Below are 13,108 nucleotides of genomic sequence, written 5' to 3' on the forward strand. Positions count from 1 at the left end.
GATTTTTAATTTGTAAGTTCAATTTGAGAGAAGATTAGTGCACCTTCTCCTCCTTGTTTTAGGCTCTGAATTCTTGATGCAGAAGTTGTGGCATTATTCTCACCCTACATTTATGTTTATACAACTTGATATATATTGGGTTTGAAATGCCATTACATTCAGTGGCTGTCAATAGTTTTATCTTAAATAACCACAACATTAGCCATTTTTTTTTACTGAGAATAGGTCTAACAATGTAGCTATTGCCATCAAAATAAAATGACTCCTACTGGTTCTAACGAGATAATAGCATTGATATTTTATACTAAGTAACAATTGTGCAATCAGCCTTTTGTAAGATACAACACTTATTACATGCAAAAGAGGAAGAGATATTTACTAGCCAAGGTGCTTCTAGATAAACTACTCCTAGCATTATCTGTAAAAAGGCATTGTGCAGTTACTTTGTTTTTCTTATGGTAAGAAAACTGCAGAAGTACTGCAAAAACATGGGATGCTTACTAACTGCAGGTGATGTCTGGGTCCCTGTAAATTCCATGATGATGGTGATTGTAATTTAAAGGCTTTTAAAAACGACCTTTCCCATTCATCCCTGCTTATGCTTACATTGGCATACTTTCCTCATTCAGAAAATTAAATTAAAAGCAGAATTCTATAGCAGTTAACTTTGGTGTCTCCTCTCTTTTTCAATCTAATCAAAGATCTGTGACATTTATAATCAAGATTCTACAGTGGGGTATTGCTTTGTGAAGGCTGGGGCAGAGCTAGTAGCCATTTACTCTCGGCAGCTATTCCCTCAGTCTCTGGAAATTAACAGATAAGTACCTAGAGAACAAAGGGAGGATAATGGACATTTTGTATGAGAAAATATAGAATAAGGTTAATCGGTGTCTTTTGCATTAAAGTTGGTTGTTTCACCAAGTCACTTGGAGCATTATGGGATTTTGTGTCATGACCACATAGTCAAGGGGTCAGGGACACGTGAAGAGAGGAAACACTGATTTGGTTGAGGTGGAACCACTATGCTTTGCAGAAGCATAAGAGAAGCTCGGCCTCTCACTGAACATTGAATAAACCTTTTTCATCAGTCACCAGCCAATCCCGCTGCAATACCAGAAATACAGCTTTATGGTGTAATGGTAGAAAATGTTGACCATTTCCACTACCTTGGAAGCCACCTCTCCACAAAAGTAAACATTGACACTGAAATACAACACCGCCTGAACTCTGCAAGTGCAGCATTTTTCCTAATGAAGCAGAGAGTGTTTGAGGATTGCGACATCTGTAGGGAGACCAAGGTGCTTGCCTATAAAGCTATTTTCCTCCCAACCCTTTTATATGCCTGCGAAACCTGGAGTGTCTACAGATGTCACATTCAACTCTTGGAACGATTCCATTAGTCTTGCCTCCAAAAAATCCTGCAAATCTCTTGGGAAAGCAGGCGGACAAACGTCAGCATGCTGGAAGAAGCAAAGATCACCAGCATTGAAGTAATGCTCCTACGCCATCAACTCCACTGGACTGGCCACTTTGTCCGAATGCCCGATCACCATCTCCCAAAGCAGTTACTATGCTCCCAACTCAAGAACAGGAGAGCCCCTGGTGGCATAATGGATTAAAGCCTCGTGACTTAAAGGTTGGGTTGCTGACCTGAAGGCTGCCAGGTTCGAATCCCACCTGGGGAGAGCACGGATGAGCTCCCTCTATCAGCTCCAGCTCCATGCGGGGACATGAGAGAAGCCTCCCACAAGGATGATAAAAACATCAAAACATCCGGGCGTCCCCTGGGCAATGTCCTTGCAGACGGCCAATTCTCTTACACCAGAAGTGACTTGCAGTTTCTCAAGTCGCTCCTGACATGAAAAAAACAAAAACAAAAAACACAAAAACAAAACGTGGAATGTTAGTGGACAGGAAAAGAGATTTAATGATGGGCTTAAAGCCAACCTTAAAAACTGGCATAAACACAAAGAACTGTGAAGCCCTGGCTCTTGAGTGCTCTAGCTGGAGGTTAGCTGTGACCAGGGCCGGCCGGAGAAAATTTACAATAGTAAGCGGGGTTGGGGAAAAGCGCCCCCCCCCGCTGGTGCCTCGGGAGGCGTGGCCATGTGCCTCCCGCGGCGCCGGCGGGCCCCACCTCCCGCGCCCTGGCCCTGCCTCCCGCCCAGCTTCCCCTGGCCCCACCTCCCACGCTGCGTGGGAGGCGGGGTCAGGGCGAGTAGCGCGGGAGGCGGGGCCAGGGTTGCCCCGCTTCACGCGCTACTCACCCTTGCCCGTCTGGCCTTTTCCTGCTGGCCAGACTACAGCGGTGGTCCAGCTGGCCAGATTACAGCTGGAAAAGGCCAGACGGGCAAGGGTGTGTAGCGCGGGAAGCGGGGCCAACCCTGGCCCCGCCTCCCGCGCTACTTGCCCTGACCCCACCTCCCACGCAGCGTGGGAGGCGGGGCCAGGGCACGCTGGGCGGGAGGCGGGGCACCGCCCTGATGGTGCCCCGCCTCCCGCCCAGTGTGCCCTGGTCTAGCTGGCCTTGTGGCATGGCTGGCCTTGCTACGAGGGTGTGTAGCGCGGGAAGCGGGGCCAACCCTGGCCCCGCCTCCCGTGCTACTTGCCCTGACCCCGTCTCCCACGCAGCATGGGAGGCGGGGCCAGGGCACGCTGGGCGGGAGGCGGGGCATCGCCCTGACAGTGCCCCGCCTCCTGCCCAGCGTGCCCTGGTCTAGCCGGCCTAAGTTGCTGGACGCAGGCGCAGATCGCCCAGCCGATCTGCGCCTGCATCCAGTAACTTCCGAACTTTGCCGTTTGGCGCGGCGCGGCAGCGGCGGTGCTATGGGGCACTGTCGAGGCGTCGACAGCGCCCCCTAGCGGCGTGCGCCCGAGGCCACGGCTTAACGGGCCTCATAGGTCAAACCGGCCCTGGCTGTGACTAGCAGTGCTGTGGAATTTGAAGAGGCACGAATGGAGGGTGAAAGGGAGAAATGTGTCAAGAGGAAGGTGCGTCAGGCCAACCCAGATCGGGACGGCCTTCCACCTGGAAACCAATGTCCTCACTGTGGAAGAACATGCAGGTCAAGAATAGGGCTCTACAGTCAGCTACATACCCACCGCCAAGACACTACACTTGGAAGGCCATCATACTCTGACAATGAGGGATCGGCTAAGTAAGTAAGGAACCAGTACCCACAATTGCTTTGTACGTACTCTTCTGTGTCCGAAGCTTCGCAAACAAACTCAGAGAACAGAGTCCTGCAAGCATCCAGAACTCTATCCATCATTTGGAGTGAGCCCATTGCAATTCTTTAGTTACTCCCACAGTCAGGCATGTAGCGGGGGGGGGGGGGGCTTAAGGGGCTTCAGCATCTCCCCCCCCCCAAAATTCTCAGGGTGGTCTGCAAGAAGGCCTTACTGGTATTATTTAAACAGTTATGTTTATTCATATCATGATCTGATCACCATGCTCAATATATCCCTTATGCATGGGGGTATTGGGATAACGATACAAAAGGTTTGCTAAGGTAGATCCTCTCTCACTCAGACTCAGTCCCCCCCCCCCCCCCAAAAAAAATCCTGGCTATGGGCCTGCCCACAGTGCTAGACTCTCGGACAATTAAGTCAAATGTTTTCCTCAAACTCATTTCCCACTTCCATCTCTTTTGGCCTCCTGCCCCACCTTTTCAACTAAAGATGACATGAATTTAAATTTAGAACTGGTACTTCCATACAAAGCATGCTTTTCTGCTGATCTTGGCATACTACATTTCTTGATGGGGAATGGACTAGGTAGCCCTTTTAATACGTATTTTGGTGATGTTGCCTTGACTTGTCTAATTTGTGGCAGCATTTCTTTAAATTGGCAGCCCTCTATATTTTGCTGCTTGATACTTTTAAAAAGATGTGTCAACTGACTGGTAGCATTGTTGCAACCATTATGGGAATCAGAATGGTTGCACAAGGGCTAATCCTTGAGCGTTTGCTGAAAAAACCACAAGAGGAAGTGAATTCCAAAAGTGTCCTGTTCCTGCCTATCGCCAAACTACTTACAATTAATGACAGATTTAAGAGCAGAGCCTCTGAGCCCCCTTCCACACAGCTGAATAAAATCCCACATTATCTGCTTTGAACTGGAATATATGGCGGTGTGGACTCAGATAACCCAGTTCAAAGCAGATATGGTGGGATTTTCTGCCTTGATATTCTGGGTTATATGACTGTGTGGAATGGCCCTAAGACTGACTTGGAGTTTAGCAAGTCCATATGAATGTAAATTTCTTTACCTTCAGGTGTGTGTGTCTTCAAATTGCCTGTACTCTTATAGCAATCCTATTAATTCTATAGGGTTTTCTCGAAGGTTATTGCCAGCGCTGTTAAATTTTCTGGATGTAACTGATAATAAACTGGTTCAGGAATATAAAATTATCTGCCCCTATAAGCATTCTAGCAGTTAAATGTTTCTCCAGTTTCTTTCAGATTCTTTATATACACAGCATTGCAATATTCTGCTCAGAATATGATCCATCCAGCACATCTGTAATACATGCCAATTTCTGCATCTGCTGCCACCTAATTATTATCAAGTTTTTTTATAATATATCTTTTAGCTTATTTTTGGACAGGCATGATCTTTTAAGGGATTGTAACCTTTTGGAACAACAGAATCTCCATAACGTTTTGGGGAAAAAATTGAATTCACAACCATTTGAAAATCATAACCTCTTGTAAAAGTATGATCTTCCAGAGAAGAGCCAAAAGTTTGAGTAAAATCTTCTCTTCAGTGGTATATATCCACATGTACTTATGCAAGGCAATTTGCCTTCCAGTTGTTAGACTGCTAACCTAGTTGTCTCTGATCTGTTAAGAACAGAGATTATGCCAATGCACAAAAACATCAGTTCTTCAGATGTGTTTCTTTTCAGAGCCCCAAAACATCTATTCTCCCATAAAACATCTTGTTTCTATATCATGCTCTCAAGAGACAAAAATAAAGTAGACTACATTAAAAGTAACATATCTGATTTACTCACAATCTTCATGTATTCAGTATACAGTCACTTGGCTTGATGATGTTTGTACTGTGTTATTTTGTTTGTTGTCTATCTGTTATTATGTTGTTTTATAAATTTTATGCTTTATTTTAACTGTGTTGGTTGGGCTTGTCCCCATGTGAGCCGCCTCAAGTCCCTTCAGGGAGATGGAAGCGGGATACAAAAATAAAGTTATTATACAGGTACATAATTTGTCGATCCAGTTTCAGATAGGATTTGAAGTGGTTTCTCTATGCAGATAACATAGGGCATTTTTCTTATAATCAAGAGCAACATGAGTTTGCTCTTAACAGTCCATAGTCCACATGGCATCTGATGGAGTCTGTTCTCTAATGGAGTCTAAGTCAGAAGCAACTCAAGGCTAAAGCATTTCTTGTGCTCTAAAATGGAGTCTCGGCTCTGAGCACTCCTAGATCTGATCATGTGGTTTGCAGCCCCTCCCACAACCTTAAGAAACATAGAGTAAAGGGAAAGCTGCATACCAAAACATGCATATACAAGTAAGTAAGCAAACAGAATCATGTACAAAACAAATTACTAGCAGAAGCTTTAAGAAGGTTGCTATTTCCAATACTGATGTTTATAGCTTTTTTCATTAACCTTCTGAAGCAATTTAATTAATATCTATGCTGGAAGAAAATATCAAGAGATAGAGGGATTGCTATGAAAAATGTAAAATGTTTGCTTTAAAAAACAAGCTCCCATAGTCCCATTAATACAGTATGAAAGGTTTTGTAACTTAAAGCACACAAAAAGCAATGTCTTGGTTCACAAGGAGGAAAAGTGTCCACATTCTACAGTTGAGCAATACCTTTATTAAGATTCACCCAAGTTTTTCAGATGTTTTGTAATAGTTTGTTGGTTCTAACAAAGTTTCCTACTGTAGATTTAAACATACTAGTATTTTCAAAAACATTCTGTTGCCACCAGATGGTGTCCTTTGCCTTTTTTATTGAAGCTGCAGAATATGGCTTAAGGAGCAAATCTGTTTATTGCTGTATCACTGTAAATCTTTTCAGAAGTTACTAATTTTCTTGGAAACTGGAGATGACCAAAAACTGAACTATCAAATAAATCTTGTAATTGATGCTTTGTTCTTTATTGTTCAATCTTGTCTTCAAATACATGTAGGGATTGTTAAATCAATTGTCTTTTTCCAAATACATGACAGGAAATGCTAATCTAGACAAAGGTATGTACACATTCATGGTGTCAAATTCTTTTTAAAAATCGGTCAAGATCAATACAGTATTGTGAAATTTAACATCTGCCACATGCTTCCTTTTACTCAAGGGTAGTTTAAAAACGTGTTGCCCATAGTTAAATTTAACTGTTAATAATATTTTCTCTTTATTCTGCCTTCAAAATAGTTAACCATTTGGTTATCTATCACTCCATTTTGATAAATGCATACAGTAATTTAAACAGCTAACAAATAAGTGTAATTCAAATTTTACTGCACAGCTGCAATATGCTTGCATTAATAATAGAAGTAACCAAACAGTATAAACCAGGCATGGGCAAACTTTGGCCCTCCAGGTGTTTTGGATTTCAATTCCCACAATTCTTTCCTTTCCCCCCTCAGCCTCTTACAACTGGTAAACTGGCTGGGATTTCTGGGAGTTGTAGGCCAAAACACCTAGGTACCCACAGGTTGAGAACCACTGATTCAGATAGACATACAGTAGTCTCGCTTATCCAACCTTCACTCATCCAACTTTCTGTATTATCCAACACAATCTCCTCCCACCAGAATCCACAGCTGTTTCTCTAGGCAAGCAAGAATCACAGATTTTTTATAATCTTCACAGGACTGAACTTTCGACAGTGTTGTTACTATAAGTTCATTTTATACAATTCTATCTTTATATGTGGTCAGTTTTTTATTAGTCAATGTTTGTGTAGTCAGCAATGTTTTGGTGCTAAATTCATAAATACAGTAATTACTACATAATGTTAACATGTATTGAACTGCCTTTCTATTGATTTGTTGTAAAACATGATGTTTTGGTGCTTAATTTGTAAAATCATAACGTAATTTGATGTTTAATAAGCTTTTCCTTAATCCCTCATTATCCAAAATTTTGGCTTATCCAACATTCTGCTGGCCTGTTTATGTTGGATAAGCAAGACTCTAGTGTATTGTTGGTTTTGAACAAAAATATTTCTGAAACATTTTGAGTTTCTGTTATTTTTTGTGTTCTAAGAACCTATCCTTTTCAAGTTATTTCTGCCTCTGGTACAAAATTATCTTTTAAAGAAGTATTACCCGGGAAACAATATTTAATTAAGATAAGAATATAGATTGCAGGAGCAGGCATAAAAACAATAGATACCTCAAAGCAAAGGCATAAATTCCAGTTAGTAACCAGGCTGTTGTAAATCATAAGATTCAAATGTTCAACTTGTTTTTGTTCTCATTTTCAGCCTTGTAACACCTTTTTCTATTCCTTTCACAATCGGCTATTTACTAGAGAGAATGCAGGTAGTTGAGTAGAACATTGTAGACATCAAGGTACACTTAGACAACATTAAATTACTCTGCTCCCATCCAAAGTTCATGATGAATACACTAGTAAATTAGAACAAGCAAGATCCTATGTAATCCACAAGACTGACTCCAGTAGGCTGTATCAATTTATTTAGTCAATCTGTTGCTGAGTTCCATATGATGAAGTTCAACATACATTGTCAATGTAATACTGTATTTCCAAGGCAAGTGAGATGTTTATTTTATCAGACTGATTAAAAAGCAAGAGTTGCATCTATCAGGCACTCGGTGCAACATATAAGGCAAACATCAGAACTTCACAATATGCAGAAGAAGTAATACCATTTAATAAAATGTATGGACAGCATCACTGGGGGGAACTTTAAACACAAGCAACTTGAAAGAATAAGACAAGTATTTGTGTGTATATGCGCCTTCAAGTTGCCTGTCAACCACATTAATTTTACAGTTTTCTTTGGGAAGAAATACTCAAAGATGGTTTTGCCAGTTCCCTCTTCTGAAATATATCCTAAAGCACCTGAAATTCATTGGCGATCTCCCATCCAAATACTAACCAGGGATCACTCTGCTTAACATTCAAGATCAGATGGTATTTGGTGCCTTTAGGGTATTTAAATGTCTTTTTAAATCAGAGCAAGGGAAAAATTACTCACATTCGGCTTGGAGATGGAGAGCCTAACCTGAGGAGTGGGTAACGGGTGGCTGAGAGTGCACAATTCAGTTTGACATCACTTTCATAGCCATGGCCGAATGCTGTGGAATCTAGGAGTTGTCATTTCACAAGGTTTTGTGCCTTCTCTGCCCAAAAGAGTTCTGTAGCCTTGCCAAACTAGGGTTGGCATCAAAATTGTACGAATTAATACAGCATGACATCGCTTTAACTAGGGGCCGCAATGGTGCAATGGATTGTGCCGGCTGAATGGTTGACCTGAAAGTTGAAGATTTGGATCCATAAGACGAGGTGAGCTCCCCTCTGTCAGTCCCAGCTTCCCATGTGGGAACATGAGAGAAGCCTCCCAGCAGAACAATAACACATCCAGGCATCCCCTGGGCAATATCTTTGTAGAAGGCCAATTCTCGCACACCAGAAGCAACTTGTAGTATGTTCTCAATTCGCTTCTGACATGATTTTTAAACAAGCACTTTAACTGCCATGGCTCAATGCTACGGAATAATCGGGGCTGTAGTTTTATTTGCTGGTGCCTCACCAAACTACAGCTCCCACAATTCCATGGCATTGAGCCTGGCCATTAAAGTGGTGTCAAACTGCACTAATTTTAAATGGTTTCAAATGGTTCTGTTTATATTTAATAGTTTGATATTTAATCATTTTAGTGTATGCTTTTTAGGTTTTAAACTGTATATTGCATTGGGTTGCTGTGAGTTTTCCGAGCTGTATGGCCATGTTCCAGAAGCATTCTCTCCTGACGTTTCACCCACACCTATGGCAGGCATCCTCAGAGGTTGTGAGGTCTGTTGGAAACTAGGCAAGTGCGTTTATATATTGGTGGAATGTCCAGGGTGGGAGAAAGGACTCTTGCCTGCCTGAGGCAAGTGTGAATGTTGCAACTGGCCACTTTGATTAGCACTGAATGGCCTTGCAGCTTCAAAGTCTGGCTTCTTCCTGCCTGGGGGAATCCTTTTTTGAAAGGTGTTAACTGGCCCTGATTGTTTCTTGTCTGGAATTCCCCTATCTTCTGGGTGTTCTTTATTTACTGTCCTGATTCTAGAATTTTTGCAACACATTGTATATTACATTGTTGTTAGTGTTGTTAACTGTTTGGGGTCTTTTTTTTTTAAAGGAAAATAAAGCGGGATAATAATAATAATAATAATAATAATAATAATAATAGAAACAACAGTTGTAAAACATTACTACAACTTATTGTCAAAGGCTTTCATGGCGGAAATCACCGGGCTGTTGTGCATTTTCCAGGCTGTATGGCCATGTTCCAGAAGGATTCTCTCCTTACATTTCGCACACATCTATGGCAGGCATCCTTGGAGGTTGTGAGGATGCTTGCCATAGATGTGAGCGAAACGTCAGGAGAGAATGCTTCTGGAACATGGCCATACAGCCCGGAAAATGCACAACAACCCATTATGACTACTACTGCTAATAATAATAATAATAATAATAATAATAATAATAATAATAATAATAATAATAATAATACAATTCTACGGCTTAGATCAGGAATGGGCAAACTTTGGCCCTCTAGGTATTTTGGACTTCAGCTCCCATCAAACCACATTAATTTTAGGTGATTTTAACTGCTTATTTTTAATAGTTTGATACAGTAGAGTCTCACTTATCCAAGCTAAACGGGCCGGCAGAAGCTTGGATAAGCGAATATCTTGGATAATAAGGAGAGATTAAGGAAAAGCCTATTAAGCATCAAATTAGGTTATGATTTTACAAATTAAGCACCAAAACATCATGTTATACAACAAATTTGACATAAAAAGTCATTCAATGTGCAGTAATATTATTTTGTAATTACTGTATTTATGAATTTAGCACCAAAATATCACAATATATTGAAAACATTGACTACAAAAATGGCTTGGATAATCCAGAGGCTTGGATAAGCGAGGTTTGGATAAGTGAGACTCTACTGTACTTAATTTTTTTTAGTGTTTGTATGTTATTTAGGTTTTAAGCTGTACATTGACAGCCGGTTTGAGCCTCTTATTAAAGAGATAGAAAGGAGGAGTAGGAGTAGTAAAAAATAGGAAGCTGCAGAATGCTGCTACTAATACAGTTCTATAGCTTAGATCAGGCATGGGCAAACTTGGGTCCTCCGGGTGTTTTGGACTCCAACTCCCACAATTCCTAACAGCCTACCGGCTGTTAGGAATTGTGGGAGTTGGAGTCCAAAACACCCGGAGGGCCCAAGTTTGCCCATGCCTGGCTTAGATGCGTACTACAGCCCCCAGGATTCCAGAGCATGGAGCCATGGCAGCTAAAGTGGAATCAAAACCGCGTTAATTGTGCAGTGTGGATGCTCCCCAAGTCTCGCTTTGTCCTTCGCCTCCCCAGGAGGAGAAGAGGAGGGGAGGCGGCGGCAGGCAAAGCTCCGCCTGGGAGGTGGTCTTTTTTCTTTCTATCTTCCTTCCTTCTGCGGTCCAGGGCGGAGAGAGCTTGGCTGGGCGGGCGAGCGGGCGGCTGAGGTCCAGGCAGCGGCTCTTCTGCCTCCGGAGGTCCAGGCAGGAAGGCTTGATTCTCCATCCCTTGGGCTCCCTCCCTGCCTCCCCTTTGGCGTCCACCCTTCTTTCCTTCCTTGCTTTCGTTGCGCGCCACACAACTCCTTCACCTGCGCTCCAGGTAAGAGGCGGAGGTCTGCTCTCCATCCCCCGATTTCCTTGGGTCTCAAAGGGAAGCCTAGGGCAGCCCCACCGCTCCCATCCCCAGCGGACCTACTGTCAGCGATCATTAGTCCACTTTCATAGAATCATAGAATCGTAGAGTTGGAAGAGACCTCATGGGCCATCCAGTCCAACCCCCTGCCAAGAAGCAGGAAATCGCATTCAAAGCCATGGCTCCATGCTAGGGAAGCCTGGGCTATCTGTCGCCCTCCCTGCCAATAAGTTCTGGAGCTTCATCAAACCCCAACTCCCATTATGCCATGCTAGTCAAAGTGGTGTCAAACTGCATTCGTTCTGCAGTGTAGATGTACAGTACACCCTGCTCTTTGTCGGCAAGGAATTAGAATTAGCCCTGTTATTCACTATTAAGATATTGAACTTAATAAGAATATGGATACTGTGTTGTCAAATAATAATAATAAATAAATAAACTTTATTTTTATATTCCGCCCCATCTCCCCGAAGAGACTCGGGGCGGCTCACAACAGGGACAAGCCCGAACAACAACAACATATTTAACATAAACTTAAAATATTCCAACAATACACAAAATAAAATAATGGACAAATACATTAAAATCCAAGCAGATAAAATCAGAGTAATTAAAATCAACCCAGTGGGGACAGGTTTCATAAAGTGCTGTATCATGGAAATAAGTAGCAGTGATAAAGTGCCATATGCCTTTAAAACAGAAAGAAGTATTCTAATAACAGCTCTATTGGGCCTGTTCATTTAAACGCGCTCTGGAACAACCATGTTTTCAAAGGCTTTCGTGGCTGAAATCACTGGGTTGCTGTGAGTTCTCCTGACGTTTCGCCCACCTCTACAGCAGGCATCCTCAGAGGTTGTGAGGTCTGTTGGAAAACTAGCACATGTGGGGTTTATATATCTGTGGAAGGTCCAGAATGGAAGAAAGAAGTCTTGTCTGTCAGAGGCAAGTGTGAATGTTGCAATTAGTCACCTTGATTAGCATTTAATGGCCTTGCAACTTCAAGGCCTGGCTTCTTCCTGCTTGGGGGAATCCTTTGTTGGTGGGTGTTAGCTGGCCCTGATTGTTTCATGTCTGGAATTCTTCAGTTTTCTATTTTAATGTTCTGATTTTAGAGGTTTTTTTAATACAGTAGAGTCTCACTTATCCAACATTCACTTATCTAACGTTCTGGATTATCCAACGCATTTTTGTAGTCAATGTTTTCAATACATTGTGATATTTTGGTACTAAATTCGTAAATACAGTAATTACTACATAGCATTACTACGTATTGAACTACTTTTTCTGTCAAATTTGTTGTCTAACATGATGTTTTGGTGCTTCATTTGTAAAATCATAATCTAACTTGATGTTTAATAGGCTTTTCCTTAATCCCTCCTTATTATCCAACATATTTGCTTATCCAACATTCTCCCGGTCCGTTTATGTTGGATAATTGAGACTCTGCTGTACTGGTAGCCAGATTTTGTTCATTTTCATGGTTTCCTCCTTTCTGTCGAAATTGTCCACATGCTTGTGGACCAACCTGGACGCAGCATATTATTTGAGAAGACAGAAATGCTGGACCACTCCTGCAACTACCATGTCAGACTACACAAAGAAGCTACTGAAATCCACAAGTTGAAGTCCAAAATACCTGGAGGGCCAAAGCTTGCCCATGCCTGCCTTAAAGGCACCTTGTTCTTTGAATCTAAGCAGGTCCAGCCCTGGCTTGTACTTGGAGGGAGACCACAATGAATACCAGGTGCAATATATATTTCAGAGACAGAAACTTTTGGCACTAATTTAACCACCATGACTCAAGGCTGTGGAATCATGGAGTTGTAGTTTCACAAAGTCTTTGACCTTCTCTTCCAAATTGGGCCGATGCCTCAGCAAACTACGTCTCCCAGGATCCCATGACATTGATCCTTGGCAGTCAAAGTTGTGTCAGACTTCATTAATTCTACAGTGCAGACGCACTCTGAGTCTCCTACGGGAGAGATAAAGCAGGGTATAAATAAATATAATAATAATAATAATTTATTTGTTGTCGAAGGTTTTCTTGACCAGAGTCACTGGGTTGCTGTGAGTTTTCCGGGCTGTATGACCATGTTCCAGATGCATTCTCTCCTGATGTGGGTGAAACCCGGAAAACTCACAGCAACCCAATTATTTATTTATTGTCATGTCAGAAGCAACTTGCGAACATACTGC

At 42.2% G+C, this 13,108-nt stretch overlaps 1 protein-coding gene across 3 annotated transcripts in view; it reads left to right on the forward strand.

Annotated features, from left to right (window-relative positions):
- The first annotated feature begins 10,504 nt into the window (after nucleotides 1-10,504).
- Nucleotides 10,505-13,108, forward strand: part of rab3b (RAB3B, member RAS oncogene family) — a 119,315-nt gene continuing 116,711 nt past the window's right edge. For 2 of the 3 annotated variants that reach the window (XM_008109576.3, XM_062978309.1), the window contains exon 1: nucleotides 10,505-10,879. The gene's annotated coding sequence lies outside the window, so the exon portion shown is untranslated. The remainder of the gene's footprint in view (nucleotides 10,880-13,108) is intronic. The other variant, XM_003220304.4, reaches the window with a different exon arrangement.

The sequence above is a fragment of the Anolis carolinensis genome, chromosome 4 (genome assembly GCF_035594765.1).
Source record: "Anolis carolinensis isolate JA03-04 chromosome 4, rAnoCar3.1.pri, whole genome shotgun sequence".
Lineage (NCBI taxonomy): Eukaryota > Metazoa > Chordata > Lepidosauria > Squamata > Dactyloidae > Anolis > Anolis carolinensis.